Raw genomic sequence first — 23,460 nt, 5'->3', positions numbered from 1 at the left:
AATATAATATTGTTTATTCCATAATACGAAACTTTGTCTTCTTCTAGTAGTATAGAGCAATTGAATATATGCTTATTTTTTTTCTTACAAAGTGTGGATGGTTTCAAGTAAGGAAGGGATGGTGCCAGCCTTTTTTGATGAGGATGCCAAAAAGCTCAGTTTCTTTTTGAGTTTAGGATCAAATTTGTAGGGTAGTTTTATGTAGAGAGTGAGAAAGGGGTGCCGTTGCCACATGCCTTTTTTCTTGCTCATCTTTTTGTAGATATGCAGGCTTTTAGACCACCATGCTTACCTGTTCCCTTTAACTACATTTGAATAACTATTAACAATCCAATTAACTTTTCTCATACCTTTTCTTCACTATTGACTAGTGGGGGATAAGAATAAGATAAACTTATTTTTTTTGGGGCACCTCTATTTTCACAACTTGGGGCACCCTTTTTTTTTCTCCAATTTTAAGCCTATACTCCAATTTTGATTGGTGTAATGACACCAACATGGTCACACCCCGCCACACCAGCGCCATACTTTTTCAAAAATTGCCGAGTCCTGCACCCGAATCTGGAAACACACCCGTACTTCATAGCTACACACAAACTGTCTAGGTTTAGAAATATATATTATATTACTTTCTTTTTCGCGTGCTTGGAGTTGCAAAGGATGTAGGAGTTAATTCTCACGCTATTGTTTTTGTGAGTAGGTATTAACTTGATTTAGGTGGTCATTTACTGCACTATTATTGATTTTCGTTATTTTGTTTTTTACAAATTATTGTAATTAAAAAAAATAAAAAAAATACTTATTTTGCAGGTTCTACTTTCATTTTTGGATAAAGAGTCGCATACTTAACTACATCGACTCAAGGTTTGTTAACGTCTGTAAGATTTTTTTTTTAAAAAAAGTTCCTGTTGCATAAAAGTTATATATAAATAGTCAATATAAAACCATTAATAAGATCATTTACTGTTTTGCTACTAATATACGTATTGCACTATTTGTCTGATATAGATAGTTTTGTTTATGGAATCTATATTTGTTCATTATTCTGTTTACTTGCTAAATAAAAGAAAAAGGAGAAACAAAAAAATATGACTCTTTTCTTTTTAGACTATTTTCACTTTAAAAAGTATATTTAACTCAGCTGAGTTATTATACAAAATAAAAGAAATATTTATCTTAAACGGTTGGAACATATTGTTTATTGCAATTGTCATACTCATTATAATTGTTTTTAGATGTTTTTTCCAATAATTCATTGTGAGAAGGTAAAATATTTCTTTTAAATGGTTGGAAGGTAAAATGAGTTTGGCCATCCCTAGCTCCCATACATGATGCAAAATCCCTGCTCTAAATATCAAACTGATGTAGGACAAGAGGAACAACAAAATTTGATTTAAAACTTCAACAAAACCACATTTAAAACTTCTTGGCAGATTTGGTAGCACTTGGGTTTTGAGGGTTAAGGGTTAGGTTTTGGTGGGGGGAAAAGGTTGGAAAATAATAGGATTTTAGGGTTTCCAAGGGGGACAAGGTGATGTAAGGCAAATTATGGATTTGCCTACGTTTAGGGTAGGAAATAAGAAGAATTAGAGTGAAGTTAGGCTGTTTAGGGGCTGTGTGAATAGTATTTGTGAATAGTAATGTGAATAGTATCGTGAACAGCAACCCTGTTGACGCCCGGCCTCGATCGAAATGGCAGCGGAAAAACCGCCACATTCGTCATGGGCTCTCATTTGACCACCTGTCGTGGTGACAGCTCCCGTGCACGAGGCCCTGTTAGAGTCCCCTCTCGATAGTGATGGTGGTGCACATGTTTCATGCAGATCTTCAAATGCTCTTTTTCTCTCGGTGGAGGAATATAGGTCTACCATTGGCGTTATGGCAGGAATCTGGGCAAAATTTTAAGAGATTACCAAAGGTGAGTGGGGTTGCCATCAATCATTGGGTTTTTCTAAGGTGTAATTGGTCACCTATTTTTAGTTGATTTTATTACCGATCTTAGGTTTAAAAAAAAAAAAAAAAAAAAATTTTCCTAATTTAATGTTGATGACAAGAAAATCTTGAATCTTAGGTCTAGAAGTTTGGTTACATGTGGGGAAGGTGTTAGGCACCTCACAATGTCTGTCCAAGGACAGTCCTTTGTTTTGATAAAACCATAATTTTTGAAAATTGGCAGCAAAAACATGATTTTATACTGGTTATCGGGGCTTTACATGCATAGGGGCTTTGAGGTTTGGCTTTCGAATGGGTATGGTCTCAATCTGTGCTTTCCTATGGCATTGAGCAAAGTGCCAGATTTCTATGACGAAATTTGGCGACAAGTCACCTTACTTTTGGAACAGAAATTCGACATCACCTGCCTTAGGTGGCACAGACTGTGACAATCACAGTGAAAGGGGGCAAGCAGGTATATATACATACATCATGCACAATGCAAGCACACAAAGCAGGAAAGTAAATGCCTACATCCCTAGAGCATAGCCCAAAATATCAGTATAGGAAAATAAATAAGGGTCGCTATAATCTAGAGATGAGGACGAATGGTACAAAGTATGATATACCTAACACAAACCATCTAGGGGAGAAAGTGAGGAAGAAAGGAGGTTTAAAGGAGGACATAAGCAAAGTGAAAGGCTAAACTCTTAAACCTACTGACTTAACTGCTTGGTCCATTCCCACATACTTGCGCTCGCGCCCTTTTTGCTTGCGCTTGGGAGACCGTGCCATAGTTTTGTGCGTCCTTAAAGATGAAAAACCAACAGACAAGTGATGGAAAGAAAGGGTGCAAAGAGAATATGAAAAGGCATAAAGTACATAAGTACAATAGGCATGACAAGCAAGGAAGTACTAAAGCAAGCAAACCAATAAGCAGGCAAACAAGCGAGAAAACACACAAAAGGTGGTGTCCGTGAGGGACAAATATAGGTTTGGATTGAATATCCATAACTTCATTTTGTTGAAGTGTGGACAACACACTAGCAAACAAAACTCATGCATGGACATGTAAGCAAGCGTGTAAAAATGCATAGAAAACCAACAAGTGGCACAAACAAGCATGGTAAGCATAACAGTGCGTGGAGCAGAAAAAGGAAAGGGTAGGCACGGAGTGACCCGGCATCTGGAGACGTATCCCAAGCGATTACATCCGAACGAGGCCTTATGGGCATCCAGTGTAACCAAACAAGATCAAGCCTGCGGAGGGCACCAAAAATGGCAAAGCCTAAAATAAAAGAAGCTAACACAAGCATAAAGCATAGAAGCAAGAGGTTGGGTTATCCAAACCCTTTGATGTGGGCCTCAGTGTATAGACGATGACAAAGACCATAGGGTCTAGATCGAGTTCGAATCATTAGGCAAAAAACACAAGAAAGAAAGATAAAGTGACAAAAGGGCTACAATAGCACATGGCATGACAAACATAGCCTAGGTTTAGGCACACAAACATGGCATAGATCGCACAAACACACGGAAGATGGCATAAAGCACATAGAACATATAAGCAAGTAAACAAGCATGTGAGCATGTGAATGTACATCTAAGCATGTAGGTCTAAACACAGATGTGGTAAGAAGCATGGAAGCAAACATGTGAGCATGTGAATGTACATCTAGACATGGCATGCAAACATCATAGAAGGTGCCAATCAATTATTTCAAATGAAAATAAGCAAAAAGTGTGGATTTAAAGATGATTAAAAAACCTTCGAAGTTGTTTGAATGCCTTCCAACAACTTCCAAAGGGTTCAAGAGCCTCTTTGTGATTTTTGAAATGATTGAAGGTTTTATTGCAATTTTAGAGAGGCTTGGGGTCAAGATGTAATTTTGTAAACTTCAGATCAAAATGAGAATTTTTGGAGAAAGGCCAAAATTTGATTATGGGAAATTTGTGCACTAAAACAAGATTTAGGGAAATTTGGGATAAAAACATGAATTTAGGAATTTTTGGGATTAAAACATGATTTTTGGAAATTTATGAATTAATATGCAAATATGGGAAAAAACATATTTAGAAGCAAACATGATAAAATGAATTAAAATGCAAATATGGCAAAAATATGTGAATATGCAAATATAGAATATAAGATGGCATTTGAATGTTTTACTTCAAATGATTCGATATCCTATCAAAAAGATGGCATTTTATTAATTAAAATAAAACATGCATGGGATCCCTGTTAAAAAGAAAATGGGCTAAAAGTGTATCAAAATGAAAGCGGGCTTGAACTCTAAAAGCTGATGGGCCCAAAGGTGTCCAAGGATGCTTAAGGCTAAGCTGATCCAATCGGATCAAGGCTAGAGACCTAAGGTTCAGATTTGGGCTCTAAGGGCTGTCGACCTAAGCATTGTTGGGCTAAAGCCACTAGGCTTGGGAGTTGAATCCAACCCGGATTGGGCCTCTGGTAAAGTTTGACTCGACCCAATTATATCAAAACCCCCTTCTACCCTAGCCGTATACCTTACTCTCTAGAAGCTTCTCTTTCTCTAAGCTCTCGACCTGAACTCTCTCTAACCCTTCATGGTCAACAACTCAAGCTCATCACCTTAAATTAGTGCCGCCACCACAGGCAATGGTTCTCACCTCACCAAAAATTTCACTGGGTTCCCTTCCTCTCACTCTAAACCCAAGCTTCCTCTCTAATCCCTAGAACTCTCTCAGGCCGAGCCTCCATCGTACCTTCATGGCTTGAGCTCGTCATCATAGATTAGCGCCACCACCACAGGTAGTAGATTGCTCTTCATCAAGAACCCTCATCGAGCTCTCCCTTTTCTAAGCTCTCTTGAAGCTCCCATCTCCCTCTCCGATCTAAACCCAGGTGGAGCTTCCTTGCGAAGCTCCACCGTGATAAACAAAAAACAGTACGAGGGTGCTTCTCAATCTCCCTATAGGTCATCCCAGCCTAAAATCACGATTGAAACCCATCTCTCTTCTAAGCTCAAACCTAGGTCTCACCGAGACTCCTCTGTTCTCAAACCCAACCACTCTCCGATCTACTAGCCAAGGTAGCCTTGAATGGCGCAAGAACCATAAAAAGTGGATATGGAGGTGAAGAGACTCACTGGTTTGCTAGACACCAAGACAATGGTGGCGCATGGGCTCACGCGGTGGCGCATGGACAAGTGTGTGTGCTAGATTTATGTGTTTGTGTGCTAAGTGTTGTGAAACTTTGTGTGTGAAAACTGTGTAGAGCAAGCTATCATATACAGGAACCACAAAGTGTAGGTATGTGTGTGTGTGAAGTAGAGAGTCACAAAGTGTGTGTGTGTGACAAAGATGTACACAGAGACTGAAATGTAAACAGAGGAGTAGAGTTGTAGAGATTACTCTATTTTCATATAGTGGTAGCTTTGAATCTGCTTGTCTTTGTTGATGTTTGGTTCCTCCCTTTTTCTTTTCCCATTTTATTCTTTCTGCTTTAATGCTTGATGATGGTTGTTCTTGTTATTGTTGGTTCTGTTAATGCTTGGCTGAAAGGGAAACACAATGAGTATGTTAGATTCAACTAAATCAAAACTCAAATAAATGAGTAAAAAAAATGGGAGAGAAAAAGCTCCTGATTTTGTTTGGGTTCTTTGTTGATGTTTTGAGTCTGCTTCTTCCTCTTTTTCTTCTGTCCTTTGCTGCTCCTTTAGGTTTCTTGCAGTGCGCTTTTTGAGGATTTGGGGTGATTTTTTGTTGGGTTTTTGGGAGGTTTTTCTTGGGTAGGAGATGGAGGAAAAGGGAGAGAATGAGAGAGGGCTAGTGAGATTTCTCTCTTTGCTATGGGTTTTACTAGGGTTTTCTTATGGATGCTCCTCCATTTTCATCAGCCAGGAATGTGAGGGTTTTATATGTGTAGTGCTTAGCATGTGTGGGACGGAGGCTAGGGGTGTGTGTGCTGTCCAAGCATGAATTGCGTGCTGGCTAAGCATGAGTTGGTAGCAGATATGTCCAAAATTGGCTACTTGGGGAATACTCCAGAATTAAGCCACTTCTCATCAACAGACCTTAAACACACTCAATAAAATGTTATGATAGTTAAATAAATTAACCAAAAGATAAACTTCATGGGACCAAAGTAAAATAAAATAAATGTAAAACTGTTGGACTCAATTAAAACTAATGACAAGCATTTCTTGATAAATCCGCTTAAAATCCTACATCAAATGGTAATTATGAGCATGTGCCAAGATTAATTTCTATTCCAAATGCAACTCACCTAAGCAAGTTTGAAGGAAATTGAAAAGACATATGGCCAAAACCTCCACAATTAAAGCACTTTGCTCTAGAATTAGAACTACTCCCTTGTGATGTAGAAGTATTAGAACGAACATTCTTGTTTGGTTGATAAGAATTACCTTGAGACTTATCAATAGACTTCTCCAAATTAACATCCACAATTGTTCTCTCACCTCTAATATTGCTTGCCATTGGAGCTCTTATTAAGGCCTTCTTTTTAGTCCTCTTCCATTTGGTATGCAATTTGAATTGCATCTGCCATAGTATAAAGCCTACTTGCAGCCAAACTCGAAGAAATATTAGGATTCAAACTTTGGCGATACATAGAAATCATCACATCTTCATTCCATGGGAATCTTGATCCCATAGCCAAGCTGTAGAATTTGTTGCTATACTCTTCAACTGAATAACTTCCTTGCACCAACTATGTAAATTGTAAGTGGGCTTGCTACTTGTAATTAGGTGCTATAAAGTAACGAGTCATAGCATTTCGCATGTCTTCCCATGATCGAATGGCAATATAGTGAGTTTGTTGATACTTTTCCCACCATATTCTAGCTGTACCTTTGAGTTTAGTTTATGCAAAAAAGAGTTTTCACTCTTCACTAAAGCTATACCATCTGAAAAAAGCTTTCAATACTATGTAGCCAATCAAAGAACAGATCAATGATGGATGGTAAGGCTGATTCCCTTCCATATAACCAAGCACCTTGAAATGGAAAAACAATGTTGGGTTGTGTTTACTATGGGGGCACCTGACTAGTGCTTGGAACAAAGGAATTTGTGGAAGAAAAAGGCATTGAACTTGTGGGGAATACAGGGGCTGTACTTGGACCTAATCTGGGAAACTTGGGGTCTTGATTGCAAACAGCTTATTGAATTCACCTCTACTATTACAGGGGAAAAAAAAAAAAAAAATCAAACATAGGATCTACCCTTCCTCTTCTCCACTTGCTTTATGTGAATATTAGCCCCAAAAGCATGTAGTCTCTCCCACCCCTACCCTCACCCCCACCTTCAACTTGCCCCTACTCCCTCTCTCTTCCCCTTCCTACCACCGGCTGTACCACAGATTCCTTCCCTCCCTCCCTTTTCTTTTCTTTTTACACCTCAACTCCCACCTTTTGGTTTACCTCCATACACCTTTTGTCATCCCTCTATCCCTTCTAGTTTTTGCCCACCATCACACCCCTTACAACCATCCACATTGCCTATTAAGCTTTCTGTGCCTACACCTCCACAGTTACCTACTATATCCCTATCTAAAACTGATACTGTTATCTCCCCACCTTTAAATGATTCCAAACCAGCTTCAAACCTTATTACCTCTCCCATGATATCGGTTCAAGGGGGTAGAAAGTTTCCTTTTCGTATTGATGCAAAACTTTTCTCTTTTTCCTTCAATGGTGGGCGACATGATTCGTATGCTATTCATGAGAGTAGCTAGCATGTCAAGCATACTATCTGGGTAGGTCGTAAAGGATTGGGGTGGATCCTTTCTTGTTATGCTGATATTCATGATTGGGTTCCGGGGAAAGTTTCCATGTGCAAACAGTTCCGGGATAATAATAAATTGTTGGAATTTTGTGGGAGGTCGAATAAGGCTGGTGTTTTTGTGGTCATAGTTGAATACTTTGGTGGGGCTCGTCGAGGGTGTGTTATGATACCAGCAAGCTCCAGCCATGTAGGTTGGTCTCTGTTTCAAAGAGAGATGAGGGATTTTTTCACTGGTGCTAAACTAGTTTCTATGGCTGAAGCACCCTTCAAAAATGGTGGTGGTGGAGGTGGTCAGTTTGCTGGTGGTGACTGGAGTGGGAAAATTTTGTCTGCTGTTAGGCATCAGCATAAGTTTAGGAATTTTAAAAAATTTGGAGCTATTTTGGGGCAGAACAGGATTCCTGAAGGCCATGCAAAGAATGGTTTAGTTTTAAAAGGAAAAATTTCAGTCATTAATGACAGACCCACGCGAACTTGTACTTTTAAGCTGACCCCTGCTTGTTTGGCTTTGAGAGTGTGCAAAATTGAAGGCGGGAAATGTTCAGTGACTTACTTGGATGCAAAGGATTTTAGTTGGCCTAAGGACGTAAGTGGCAGGCCAGAAATTCTTAAACACATCCTGGTGGGCCTGCTCCAGCCTAGCCCGTGGATTCTGTTCCGCCACTTAAGGGTTCTTTGGTCATACTCGTGGCCTTAATAGATGCTTATGTGGGTCTGGCTTCGTGGGCTGGAGGGGAGAGCTCCAGAGGAAGCTCGAGGGAGTTTCTTGGGTCGCTGGTGTCAGTAGCAGCTCCTGCGAGAACGATGGAGGTCTCCGAATCGCCGGTGACAGCGGCGGCGTCGGCGAGTGTGAAGGTAGGGTGCTGTCCTGGGCCTTTCGATGCGGTGGTGAACAAACGGAGGATGGGGGTTGTGACCCATACTCCGATAGCTAGTGACGATGAAAAGGGAGGATCGCTGGTGATAGCAGCGGTGCTTGCGAATGCGACGGTGGGGTGCTTTTTTGGGCTTTCCGCCGCAGTGGTGAACAATTGGAGAGAAAGATGACTTTATGGTGGATTCAGGTGAGAAGGGAGGAGATTGGAGTAGTCCTAATGCTGAGCCTGTGTTGCCGAGCCAAGTGGGTGGGGTTAAGTTGCTTCAGGATGGACTTGAACATCTTCTGAGTCAATGGAAGCACAGTGTGGTTAATCCCAGTGGTTTTTTTCATGGTGAGGATGAGAATGGTTTTTTGGAATGCTCACCTCTTTCTAAATGGGATCCCAATGGACATAAGGAGTTGGAGGTGATCCAGGAAGGTGATGAGGGAGAGTTTCGGGGGTCAGCGGAGGAAAACTCGAAATGGGTTTGTAGTCTGATGAAATTTTTTTGTAGAATTGTGGGTTTTCCTATTGTAAAGCATGAAGAGCAATGTCTGGCTTTGTTTCGTCTTCCCGAACAAGATTGTATTGATGTTGTCAGTGTTGGCTCTTCTAATGGTAATGAGAACTATAAGCCGAAAGGGATTAGGGAACTCAAAGGTTTGTTTTCCTCTATTAATTATGATGGGGTAACATCTAAGGGGAGGAACAAAGACCTTTCAGTAGGTACGGGGGCGATTACTAGTTTTAAATGAGTTTACGGCTGCTATCATGGAATGTTAGGGGATTAAATAATCCTCAAAAGTGAGTGATATAGTTTGCTTTCAAGAAACTAAGCTGTCTTCTTTAAACTCTTCTGTGGTTTGAAGCCTTTGGGGTAGTCCTTTTCTAGATTGAGTTGTTCTAGATGCAGTCAATACTGCAGGTGGGGTGTTACTGGTTTGGGACAAAAGAGTTGTTGAAAAAGTTGATTGTGTTGTTGGGCGGTATTTTGTTAATGTTTTATTCAAGGGGGTTGTAGATGATTTTGTTTGGGCTTGTTCAGGAGTGTATGGGCCTAATGAGGATTCTTAGCGGGGTGCTCTGTGGGAAGAACTCTCAAGGATGCACTCCAGGTGGAATACAGCATGGTATGTTTTTGGGGATTTCAATACCATTCGATATTCGAGTGAGAGATTTGGTTGTGAGGCTTTTAGTCTGGCTATGTTTGCTTTTTCAGACTTCATTGAGGCTAATTACCTTGTGGACTTACCCCTTGAAGGGGCTTCGTTTACTTGGTTTAGAGATTCGGAGTCAGATTGTATGTCAAGAATCGGTAGAACCTTAGCTTTGATGGATTGGGTGGATCACTTTAGAAACGTGTCTTAAAGGGTTCTCCCTCGTGTAGTTTCTGATCATTGCCCTCTGTTGATGGTGGTGGGTAGTGTTAATAAAGGCCAAAGTGCCTTTAAGTTTGAGAATATGTAGTTGAAAGAAGAGGGTTTTGTAGAGAGAGTTCGGCAATGGTGGAATGGGTATTGCTTTTCGGGTTCTCCTAGCTTTATTTTGGGTCGTAAACTAAAAGCTCTTAAAGAGGACCTGAAAAAGTGGAATAAGGAGGATTTTGGGAACTTGGCCTTTAGGAAGAAATGTCTTTTATCAGAATTGTTGGGTTTGGATGCTAGGGAGGACCTGTCAGGCCTTTCTCATAAGGATCTAACTTGTCGTACTCAGATTAAAAGAGAGATTGCGCATCTTGCCTCTTTGGAGGAGATTTCTTAGCAATAAAAGTCCCGGATTTTATTTGTGAAGGAGGGGGACAATACTACTCGCTTTTTTCATCGGGTTGCAAACTCCCACAGAAGAACTAATTATCTTCAGGGTATAGAGGTGGATGGTGTCCTCTATGAGGATAAGGAAGATGTGAGGTCTAAGGTGGTCATTTTTTATCAGAGTTTTTACTTTGAGTCAGATACTTGGCGCCCTTCTATGGATGGATTAGAGTTTTCTAGCATTGAAGAGGATGAGCGGCTTGATTTAGAGAGGGATTTTTCTAAGGAGGAAGTGGTAAAGGTTCTTCAAGAGATGGACGGTGATAAAGCCCCAGGTCCTGATGGTTTCACTATGGTCTTTTTTCAAAAATGCTGGAGTGTTGTGGAAAGAGATTTCATGGCTTTTTTTGATCATTTTCATAAGAGCTCAGAGTTTGAACGGTCTCTAAATGCTTCGTTTCTATCTTTGATTCCCAAAAAAAAAAAAAAAAAAAAAAAACAATGCATTGAAAATTAAAGATTTTAGGACTATCAGCTTAGTAGGCAATGTGTATAAGCTTTTGTCCAAGGTTTTAGCTAACAGATTGAGGAAGGTCCTGGATAATCTTATTTCGGAGTCTCAAAATTCTTTTGTTGGTGGCATACAGATTTTGGATTCAGTGCTTATTGCTAATGAATGTTTAGACAGTAGACTGAAGTGTTGTACCCCGGGGGTGGTGTGTAAGTTAGATATCGAAAAAGCTTATGACCGTGTGAATTGGGACACTTTGTTTTATCTATTGGAGAGGATGAGATTTGGGGATAGATGGAGGAGATGGATAAAGACTTCGTGTCTCTACCGTTCGCTTCTCAGTTTTGGTTAATGGATCTCCTGCTGGTTTCTTTGGTAACTCTAGAGGTCTCAAACAAGGCAATCCTTTGTCTCCCCTCCTATTTCTTTTGATCATGGAGGTCTTAAGCCGTATCATGAAGAAAACTGAGGAAGGTGGTTTCATTCAGGGTTTTCATGTGGGTCCTATTCATTCTACTGGTATCCGTGTTTCCCATCTTTTATTTACTGATGATATCATTCTTTTTTGTGATGCCTCTAGAAAACAGATTCTGTCTATTAGGTTGGCTTTGACTTGTTTTCAAGCTTTTACTGGTTTGAAGGTGAATGTGGGGAAAAGTGAAATTGTCCCTGTTAGGGATGTGCGTAACATTCAGTCTTTGACTAATATCCTTCAGTGCAGAGTGGGCAATTTGCCTATGACTTATTTGGGTATGCCTTTGGGAACTTTGTATAAAACGCCCTCCATTTGGAATCTGATCCTTAAGAGGATGGAAAAGAATCTTTCAGGTTGGAAGCGGCTTTATTTGTCAAAGGGTGGTAGACTCACCTTGCTGAAGAGTACCCTTTCAAGCCTTCCGACTTATTACCTTTCCCTTTTTACTATCCCCAAAGCTGTGGCATCTAGATTAGAACGCATTCAAAGGAACTTCTTGTGGGGTTCATCAGTTAAGCGTTTCAAATATTTTTTGGTGGCTAGGGAAAATGTTTGCTTACCACGTGAGTTGGGTGGTTTAGGAATCCGGAAGTTGGCGCCTTTTAATCAGGCCCTTTTAGGGAAATGGCTTTGGAGGTATGGCAATGAAACCTCTCATCTGTGGCAAAGGGTCATAGCCATGAAATATGGGGAGGGAAAAGGGGATGGTGCACTAGAGCTTGTAGTAGGGCTCATGGTTGTGGGTTATGGCGGAGAAAGAGAAAAGAAACAACAAAGGCCAACATGCCTATTGCTTAAAAGGCTCAATTTTATTAATCAACTCATTCTACTCCTTAAATACATTGAGCATTCTATATATATAAAGACTCTTGCTTGTAGTATTAGGATTCCTAATAGTACAAGGACTACTATTTAACCCTAATAAATTAAACCAAAGCCCATACATAGAGACCCATAGAGCCCTTACTATCCTACAGGTTATGCCTCAAACGTAGCCCTTACAGCCCAAAGATCAAACGTCCCTCAAGACTTTGACCGAACACCCTCTTCCTATAGGCAAAATATTTGGTCACCTTTACTCCCCTTGTTCACTCCTTCCCTCCACTCTCTCTCTCTTTCTTTATCTAATTTTTCTCCCAAAATGCACCACCCACCCCATTTGTGTGCCTTCTGTCCCTTACATAGCCCCCCATTAGTGAGACTTAAATTATTACCTTTCATTGGTTTCTATGCAATCCCACTTTTACTTCTAATCCCTAGAAAAATCATATCTTTTGAAAGTTCTCTCGAAACTTGTTCTAGACGTCAAATAGTGTTTGGCAGTGGATTCCCCAAAGGCACTAACCGCGGCCAGCTTCCAACCTAAATTTGCCCTATCCTATTGTTGGATCCCCTTGGTTATTTGCTTGCACCGGGCCTAACACGGTCCCGAACACAATACGATTCCCCTAACATTATAGCTTGACCTAGGCACATCTACCAGTGGATTGGTCCTAGCCTAATGTCAAAGGGCCTTGGTCACATAGGCCATTCTGGGTTGCTCGGGCCCAAGGGCTTGAGCCCATACAGCCAAAGCCAATACACCCCCAAAACCTAAAAAGTGGCCAAAATAACCCTAAAGCCTAAAAATTGACCAAAATAGAAACCTTAAAATGACCAAAATACCCTCTAAACCTACAAAATGATCGAAATACACTTGAAACTAAAAAAATTAACCAAAATACCCCAGAACTCTAGAAAATGACCAAAATATCCCCTCCACCTTAAAATGACCAAAATACCTTGAGACCTATAAAATGAAAAAAATGCCCCTTAAACTTGTAAGTCGATAAAATACAGCCTAAACCTAAAAAATTACCAAAATCCCCCCTAAAACTAAAATATAACCAAAATACAAAATACCCCCTAAAGTTGAAAAATGACTAAAATACCCCAAAAACCTAAAGAATGACTAAAATATTCTCAAAACCTAAAAAGTGACTAAAAGACGTCCAAAACATATAAAATTACCAAAATTGCCCCTAAATCTAAAAATTAACGAACACCCCTAAAACCTAAAAAATTAGTGACATTCCCTCGAAACCTACAAAATGACTGAAATACTCGTAGTACCTTTAACTTAAGGAAAATACCCTTGAAACATCCAAAATATCCCAAACCCTTATTTTGGTAACTTTAGAGGCTTCAGATGTTTTTGTTCATATTATAAGATTAGTGGTATGTTGGTTGTTTTAGAGGTTTCAGGTTGTTTGTGGCATTTTTAGTGGTTTTGGGTTTATTGGGATCATTTTAAAGGTTTAGGGGTATTTTAGTCACTTTATAAATTTGAGGATATTTTGGTCATTTTTTAAGTTTAGGGGGTATTTTGGTCATTTTTAAGTTTCAGGGCTATTTTCGTCAATTTTTAGACTTAGGGGTTATTTTGGCCATTTTTAAGGTTCCGGGGGCTATTTTGGTCATGTTAATGTTTTTATGATATTTTGATCAATTTTTATGCTTTAGGGTTGTTTTGACCATTTTTTAAATTTCGGAAGTATTTTAGTCATTTTTAAGGTTTTGAGGGTATTTTGGTCATTTTTTGGTTTTAGGGATATTATGATCATTTTTTGGTTTTTAGGGGTATTTTGGTAATTTTTTTTGGGTTTTGGGGATATTTTTGTCATTTATAAGTTTTAGGGGTATTTTGGTAATTTTCAGATTTTAGGGGGTATTTGATCATTTTTTAGGTTTCAGAGGTATTCTGGTCATTCTTTAGGTTTAGGGATATTTTGGCTAATTTTTAAGTTTCGAGGGTATTTATGTCATTTTATAGATTTAAGGGATATTTTGGTCAATTTTTTTTTAGGTTTAGGGGATATTTTAAAATTTTTTTAGTGGTTTTGGGGGTATTTTAGAGTTTATTGATTTGTAAAAATGATACTAGGATCATAATTGGGTGGGTTTAGGTTGATTTTGTCACCCCTACCGTGAATATTAAAATTAAAGAAAGTATAACTTTCTAGGCATCACACCTAGACTTCGTAAGCATCACATTCCTTAGCATCACATCTTAAAGAAGGTTGCATTGCACAAAATATAAAAGAAAGCTTAAGAGCTCTTAAATTCTAAAAATAGATTAGTCTTCATCATCAAAAGAAAGCATTACAACCCTTTAAATACAAGTCTAGTACCTATTCCTAGTAGAACTAGGATTTCTTAAAAAGGCTTTTATTACTAAGCCTCAACTAAATAACTAAACTAAAATAAGAACAAATGGACTATTACATAACCCATTCCAGAATATTAAGAAATTACAAAATTGCCCTTGCTACATAAAATCAAATAAAATGTAATAAATCTATCTTCCCACTATCTCTTGCATCAATCACACAAACCATAAAAGAAAGTTTCATAGGTCTTAAAAAACAAGAACCCCATCCTAGTCATCCAGAATGGGAAACATTAAGCTAGATGATAAATTTGTAGGCCCGACTGCCTCAAATTAGCCACAAATTTTGCTCTCTTTTTTAGTATTAGATCAACATTGGTGGGTTTCACAGTTTTTATTTATTTATTGAATCTAAGCTTTTTCACTTGGTGGGTAGAGGAAGGGGGAAATTGTTTCTCTCTATGGATTTTTGAATGGGGAAAATACTTTATGAAACCAGTTTTAATGGGCAAGAATACAACACAATGGCTGATGAGTAATATTGAGCACACACACCAAGCAATTTTTTACACTCAAGGAAGGTGGTACTTCTTATAGTTTGCAACGGGGTTCCAATTCTTTTGGTCAATTCTTATTAATGATCGAACTCAAAGTTGGCAAACTTAGGAAGTCTATCATAATTCTTGAAGGCATAGCACAAAATTGTTGGAGGTTTTTTGAGCACTAATTAAGAAAGATGTTGGAACCCAACCAACATGCTTTGGGTTGTTCAAAATTTATAGCTCAAATGCAAAAGCAAAATTCAAAGTTTCGATCCTCGTTCTTTTGTAGAAACGGTAAGTCATGGGCGGGCAAGGGGTATGACTTAGTCACAGCAACTTATTACCAAAGACAAGGGGAAGGCTTAGATAGTGGAGATACTGAGTCTAAACCTGCACAGATGGTGGCAAACAAAAATCTAGTTGGTAAGTCTTGCACACGTTGTGGTCATCGATAATCAGGTTGGCAATTCTTGTCCGATAGTTGTGGGTGGTGGTGATGAGGGGGATCTATGCATTAATGCTAATACTAAATTAGGAGAGAAAATCTTGGCAGGAAATAAAAATAGATTCCCATTAAGGTTATGGTTTAGTGGTTTTTGAGTACATTTGGTGATTTTAGAGATTTCAGGGGCATTTTGGTCATTTGCTAAGATTCAAAAAGAGGGATTGTATGGTAGATCACTTTCGAAGGGATCTAGGCCTCCAAGAACAGAGCATAAGAAGGAATGTAGAGAATTAGAGAGGGAATGAGAGAGAGAGAGATATCCAATCTGAAGATATTATTCAATGAATGAATCTATAACTACTCATACACATCTTATACATCAAGGCTCTAACCAACCAACCAACTATTCCCAACTAACAGTAACTAACTACCCTCAGGTATGCAATGCACTCTCCCACGCACAATCATGCAGTCATACACACACCCCCCTGCACCAGTACATGCATACCCCTACACTAGCACACACAGACACTTGTACTCAAATACACGTACACAATTGAGATGCTCAACATTACCCCCTCCTATTTAGAGCACCTTGCCCACAAGGTGTGCAAATAACACTGATGCAGAGATTCCCATGTGGCATCTCTAAAAGAACAACCAAACCATTGAACCAGGACTTCAGTAATGTCGCTGGACCTCAGTGACTTGGACCTGGATTGCAACATCTTAATTGGCTCAACACACACCTGACCTTCAGCATCCACAGGAGGTAGAGTAGGAATAGGATGAACATGCTGCCCAAGCCTCAGTTTTAGACATGAAACATGAAAAAGAGAATGGATTTTGGCTTTAGGAGGCAAATCCAACTTGTAAGAGACTGTCCCCACCTTCTGTAGGACTTGAAAAGGTCCAAAGAACTTGATAGTAACTTCCACTTACCCTTACAGGCCAAAGTTCTCTGTCTATAGGGTTGCAACTTCAAATAGACTTAATCACCCACCTCAAAGTCTCTGTCTTGTCTATGCTTATCAACCTGTGCTTTCATCCTCTCCTAGGCAGCACCTAAATTGGCTCTAAAAGTAAATAGAATAGGTTCCCTTTAACACAATAAGGTATGACGCAGGACAAGCAGAACAAAATTGAAACAACTATAAAATAAAGAGATATGACCTAGTAGTCAGCACCTAGGCCTTGCTTGGAGTTAGCAACAAGCGGAGAAACCACTAGAAGTCAGCACCTAAGGTAGACCTGGAGTCAGCACCAGACCCAAAAAAAACCAAACGACTATTTTTTTAATTCATCAAAATATCAACTAACTCTCAAGGAGTACAATAAATTGCTTATAAAGGATTGCTAAACCCTAGTTCTAATTGGCTAGGAAACCCTAATTGCCTTATTACAAAAATAACCTTACTTCCAAATTAAAATATTTATAGCCCAATAAACTAATAAAACCTAAAACATAAAAATAAAATTGACTTGCAAACATAAATAATACTAAATAATATTCTTGTGTCTCCCTCATCATTCTCCTTTAGTTGGAGAAAACTCAATCTCGAGTTCTAAAGCGTTGAAGGATTAGGATGCTGACAAGTAACACTTGCTTCAACATAATCTTATCTTGAACCATTAGAAGCACTATGTTATCCACTTTCTCCACATTAGCAAACTGTTTGTCTTCATGCACCATGAAAGGCCGATCAAAAGCAGATTCATTAGTTTCTAATATCACATCATGTGCACCTTTTAACATAATACTCTCTTTAGACATCATCTCTTCACCTTGTTGCTCTTCAATAGATTCATTTCCTTGCACGCATGTTAAAGCAACACTTGTCGAGGCATGTACGTATGTGTCAACATTAGGATTTGGTGTTGCTGGAGGATTCTCCACGACCAAGATATCATCACTAATGTTGTCTTCTATTGGGGCAGCAATAAGTTCATCGTGATCAAGTATCATTGGTTTCCCAATTGAATCGGTTTGAGTCTTCTTTTGCTTCATCTAAGCAATCCTGTCTTGAACATCTTTCATGAGCTTTACAGATAATTCATTTAATTCCTTGGTAGATAATTCTTTGATAGACTGTTTAAAAGTGCGCTGAGGACATGAAATGGGATGAGGATAAGAAGTCATCGTATTTGCTTCAACTTGAAAAATACCACACTGAGATTGGGGTAGATATTTAGCTTGATAGTATGGTGACAAATACTCATCACAAAGCTTTTCTTTCATATCTTCTCACACAATAATGGTAGGTTCATACTTCATATAGCAGAAATATACAAGATTCTCCCAAAACCTTTGTGCTTTACCTCTTAACTTCAACTTGGCATACCTAACCATTTTGTTATCTACAAAATTTGTTTATTTAAAGAATTGCTCCATCCCCTTCATCAAGTTTACAAAATCTCGTGGATAAATTTCACAACCATCAAAATAAGGTGTTTCTAATATTTCCATGATTCTTTAAAATAGTGCTTCAACAGATAGTTGTTGTGATTTTCTCTAGAGAAATAGTTGGAATGGGCTTCTAAGACTGTTCTCCCAAATAGTTGTTGGGATTGGGCTTGTTGACAGGTTTGGATTTCGTGGTTTTTTTTTTTTTTTTTTTTTTTTTTGGGATAGTGGGTGAGCACTCATTTAAAGGTAGGGATGACAATTTTTACCTGACCCGCGGATACCCGATTCGGCTTGACCATAATGGGCTGGATTTTACCTAGTTTGATTAAAAATAGGGGTTGGGTTTGGGTTTTTAAAAAAAAAAAACCCCAAAGTGGGTACGGGTTGGGTCCAGATTTTTACAAAAACCCAGCTCAAATCTGGACCCAGCCCGACTAGCTTAAAAATAAAATTACCAAAAAAACCCTAGTATATATATATAAACTTATAAACCCCAACTTATTCATTCTCTCATTTCACTCAACCCTACCCAAGCTGCCCCTCCCACTCTCCTCTCATGTCTCATGCCGTCGACCATCGAATGTCAGCCGCCCCTCTCTTATGCTCTCAACCTCTCGGTCTCACTCTCTTTGTCGAAGAAGACGAAGATGAAAATCTAAAATTTTCACTGCAAAGCCTCTCCTATCTCACCCAGTTTCGTTCAATATTGCTCCTTATATTTGCTTTGCACCGAGTTTAATGATAGCTGAAGCCAACCACGATGATTACGGCAATGATTTTTGATGTTCTTCTTCGATTTTTTCTTTATTTGATTAGTGGATTTAGGGATTTAGATTCTCATTGTTTAATCTATGGGTTTAGGGATTTAGATTTAGTTGTTAAGATTTGATGTTCCTTGCATGTGCTTGTTTTAGATTTTGATTTCAAATGTATTTGGTTTCTATGAATAGGAAATTTGAATGGGTATGATGGATTTGATTTGAGATTTACTTGGATTTGTTGTTTGTGCTGCTGTGATTTTTTTTCTTAGGAAAAAATATATATATATATATATATTTTTTTTATATTGGGCCACTGTTAGGGGCTGAAGATTGGGCCCTAAAGTGGCCTGGCTAGGTGGGGCCCGACGAGGCGGGTCTGGGTCTCAGGAAAAAAAATCCGTTTAATAAACGAACCGGGTCCGGGCCGCACGTCCTGGCCCGCAGGTTGGGTCTGGGTATGGAAAAACCCGGCTCGAACCCGACTCGTTGCCGTTCCTATTTAAAGGCTTGGGTTTAAAAACTAACTTTGGTTGGTTTGTTGGTTTGTGTAGTTTACTTGGACTAGGTCAAGGAATATTAAAATCCAAAAGGCTTCCTAATTGGGTGGGTCAAAAACAAGTGGGGGAACTTGATTAACAAATGGGTCGGGTGGGGGGTTTTTCAACGACTAAAGGGTACTTGAGTTTAAAAGAAAAAGGACCGGGTTATGCATTACCTTTAAGATCATATCGATGGGAAGCACTTGTGTGGTAGTTGGATGGTGGTGTGGTGGCCCAGGTGAGGGTTGATCAGAAGCATGTGGCTGGTGGCAGAACAGGCTACAGGCTACTGTCAGTGGCTGGTGGCGGAACAGTGAAGGTGGCGCGATGTACAACGGCATTTGGGTTCTATAGGTTGCGGGTAGGTTTGTGGTTGTGGTGGCTGGCTTTTCTAGTAGCTGGTGTGGTGCTTCAACGATGGCCAAGATTGACAGATGGGATTTGTTGGTTGTTGGGTCAAAGGGGTTTGGTTGACGAGTAACCTTTTGGTGGCCTGATACATGTGGGTATTGAGAAATGGTTTTCTGATGTTGGTTTGGCAAAGATGTTGTGAAGGGATTTTGAAGGTGGTGTGGTGGGCTGGATTTCTGGTGGTGGAAAATATACGGTGAAAGCATTTTTTTTTTTTTTTTGTCTAGTTCTGGATTGACTTGCGATGATGCTTTAAACAGATCGGTGTTTGCTCTAATACCAAAATTGACGCAAGACAACCAGAACAAAATTAAAACAATAATAAAATAAATAAATATGACCTAGGAGTTAGCACCTAGATCTTATTTAGAGTCAGCACCTAGAGTAGACTTAGAGTCGGCACCAGACCAAAGAAAAACAAAACGACTATTTTTTTCATTCATTAAAATATTAACCAACTCTCAAGGAGTACAATAGGTTGCTCATAAAGGATTGCTAAACTTTAGTTCTAATTGGCTAGAAAACTCTAATTGTCTTATTACAAAAATAGCCTTACTTCCAAATTAAAATACTAATAGCCTAATAAATAATAAAATAAAAAACATAAAAATACAATTGACTTGCAAACATAAATAATATTAAAAAATAATCTTCTTGTGTCTCCCTCATCAAGGTATCCAAAGCAACCACCCTTGTAGTAGGTGGGAAGCCATATAAAGCTTCAAAAGGGGTTAACTTCAAACTGGTATGAAAATTGGAGTTAAACCAAAATTCAGCTAAGGGCAACCATTCAGCCCATCTATGTGGAGTGTCACTAGTGAAGGCCCTCAAGTATTGCTCCAAGCTTCTATTCACAATTTTGACCATCACTTTAAGGATGGTAGGTAGTGAACATGACCAAATTAGTCCCTCGCAGCGTAAATAGCTCAGACCAAAATGATGAAGTAAATGTGGCATCCCTGTCACTCACAATAGAAGCTGGCATACCATGCAACTAATACCAAATGTTACAAACTTATAGGTAAAACTTACCCTTGAAAACCGGCTTGTAAGGGAAAGGTGTCCAAGAGCTTATAAATACCTAGATAAGCTTACACTTAACCAATGTGGGACACTAAGATTATAACATACCACCACGCTCCGCAGCCGACATCTACGACAGCTTACTCTAGCGACACTGATCCGTTGGTAGCTTTTTCTCTTTTTGGTGGCTTCACTCAACTATCAGTAATTTTAATCTTGTTGGTAGCACACAATCACTTGTACTCAAACACAATTGATAGTGACTTTAGTATGATTCACAACATAGATCATAAAGACCTAAGAATGAGAGAGAGGGGGGGGGGGGGGTGTGGGGGGCGCATGTCATTTCTTTGACTCAGATTTTTTCTAGGCTTAGTAATTTTGACTTTTTGTAATAAAATTGATAGTGACTTTAGTATGATTCTTCTCTATCCCTATTGTTGCTCTATTTGTTGCAGAAATTTTAATAGCCAGATGGGCAAGGAAGTAGCTATTCCTGTTTTACCATTTCTATTGGCTTTCACACTATTGGCTTCGACACTTTACGCTGAGACCACTTATGTTGTTGGGTGGACCAAAGAAAACAATGGTAGTTGGTTTACTAATGGAACGATCTTCCATGATGGTGATTCACTCGGTGATTCTCATTATCTCTACTCATTGCTTGATTACACTTATATCCATATTCCAACTGTTAATGCAATCACACCAATCTAGAAACACTTCAAATTAGATTAGTCATATAATTTCTGTACATAAACTAAATTGGTTTTGTCAGTAATACTCTATTAAGGAAATTTAGTGGAGATGATAAAGTTCCTCTTAAGAAAGGAGAAAACTATTTTATTTGCACTAAACGTGGATGCTGTGATGACAACATGAAAATGATGATCGTGACACTTTACGCTAGGACCACTTATGTTGTTGGGTGGACCAAAGAAAACAATGGTAGTTGGTTTACTAATGGAACGATCTTCCATGATGGTGATTCACTCGGTGATTCTCATTATCTCTACTCATTGCTTGATTACACTTATATCCATATTCCAACTGTTAATGCAATCACACCTATCTAGAAACACATCAAATTAGATTAGCCATGTAATTTCTGTACATAAACTAAATTGGTTTTGTCAGTAATACTCTATTAAGGAAATTTAAAGATTCTCAAATCTTCAACTAAGATTCAATTTTCTCCGTGTTTCTATGTTACAGAGTTTGTATACAACCAAACGGATTACAATGTGGTTGCCGTAGACAAACATGCTTATGAAACATGCAGAGCACCAGAAGGCGCTTTCAAATATAACAATGGAGATGATACAGTCTATCTTAATAAAGGAGAAAACTATTTTATTTGCACTAAACGTGGCTGCTGCGAAAACAGCATGAAAATGATGATTGTTGCGGTGGCAGGACAGTGACAAACAGAAGGGGAAGAGACGGGATAGGTCAGGTCAGGACAATCAGGTTAAGAGTTGGGTCAGGTCAGGTTAGAAGGGACTATTTTTGGAACTATATTAAAGGATCAACGAGGTATATAAAGCAGACAAACAAATACATTATGATGTATCTATTTAACATTATGATTACTGTTTTTCAAAGCATATTTATAGTAGATGTGGACACTGGATGGTAGATGAAAGTGTTAAACCACGGATTTGCTGTAATGTGATATAATTTATTTTTTAAAATTTATTGAAGATTATTTATTCTCCTTAAAAATTGAATTATTTCTTAATCTACTATTTTGGTTTTTTTTTTTTAATTTTTTTTTTTTTTGATAAACGGGTGTGTGCGGTTAATAAACGGGTATATCAACAAATAATTTAAGGTAACAACACATACCCGTTCAGTAAAGACAACACAGTAACAGCAATAAATGACATTCATAATCAACGGGATATACCTTACCAAAAAGGGGTGATCAGCATCACATTACTAACGGGAATATATCTTATCGAGTTCAAATTTTCTGTCCTATTTTTCCTACTCTACCAATAAAAAGTTGTCACATGTTCATCTAGTTAATTAATTACTACTATTAATTAATAATTGTAGTATTAATAAGTTAATAATGATAGTATTTAATTAGTTAGGTGAACATATGACAAATTTTGATTGGTGGAGTATAAGATAGAACAGGAAAAGTGTGACAGAAGATTTGGACATGGTCTTCGCTTATGATCTTCGAGTCCAAATCTTCTTTCCTTTATGAGTGTTTTTAAGTGGAACATGGTCATCGCTCATGATCTGCCTGAAGAACATCAATGAACAGGTAATTTCAAGTTTTGTAAAATAGAAGGGACTATTTTTGGAACTATATTAAAGGATCAACGAGGTATATAAAGCAAGACAAACCAATACTAACATTATGATGTATCTATTTAACATTATGATTACTACTTTTCAAAGCATATTTATAGGCAAATTACAACTTATTTATTGGTGGTTTGGTCCAAATTTAAGTTTCCTATAAGTGATTTGAAATTTGGCATTTTACCAATTTAAGCTATGCTTCATTAGGCTTTTGTAACCCACCTCCCCATTTTCTGCTAAAAAAACACATTTAAACATAAAAAAAAAAACATAAACAGATAAAAAAAACTAGGGTTTAAATATCAGCTCTTCAAACAAATACAAATTAAATATGAGAGATGCTACGTTTACAACATTTTTATAACAAATCACAGGTGATTTGTTATTATTGGTTCAAATTTCAGACTAATGCTAAGATTACTTTTTTGCCCTAACAATAATTAGTAACAACTTGCCACTTAAGATTTGTTGTAAAAATATTATAGACATATCATTTCTCATTAAATATCAACATTTCTCTAAAAAAAACGTTCTAATAGAAAACACTAAGCCTTT

The 23,460-nt window shown here is 38.3% G+C and overlaps 2 long non-coding RNA genes across 2 annotated transcripts; one reads left to right on the top strand and one right to left on the bottom strand.

The window, feature by feature from the left end:
* Window positions 1–1,363: 1,363 nt before the first annotated feature.
* On the bottom strand, window positions 1,364–7,230 carry LOC126701747 (uncharacterized). Its single transcript, XR_007647480.1, has 2 exons — window positions 5,323–7,230; window positions 1,364–1,889 (listed from the first exon to the last, which is right to left on the bottom strand). It is a non-coding gene; the product is annotated as an uncharacterized LOC126701747 (long non-coding RNA).
* A 14,001-nt stretch (window positions 7,231–21,231) lies between these two features.
* On the top strand, window positions 21,232–22,284 carry LOC126701746 (uncharacterized). Its single transcript, XR_007647479.1, has 2 exons — window positions 21,232–21,582; window positions 21,802–22,284. It is a non-coding gene; the product is annotated as an uncharacterized LOC126701746 (long non-coding RNA).
* Window positions 22,285–23,460: the final 1,176 nt, after the last annotated feature.

The sequence above is a fragment of the Quercus robur genome, chromosome 10 (genome assembly GCF_932294415.1).
Source record: "Quercus robur chromosome 10, dhQueRobu3.1, whole genome shotgun sequence".
Lineage (NCBI taxonomy): Eukaryota > Viridiplantae > Streptophyta > Magnoliopsida > Fagales > Fagaceae > Quercus > Quercus robur.
This window is presented reverse-complemented; position numbering and strand designations above follow the sequence as displayed.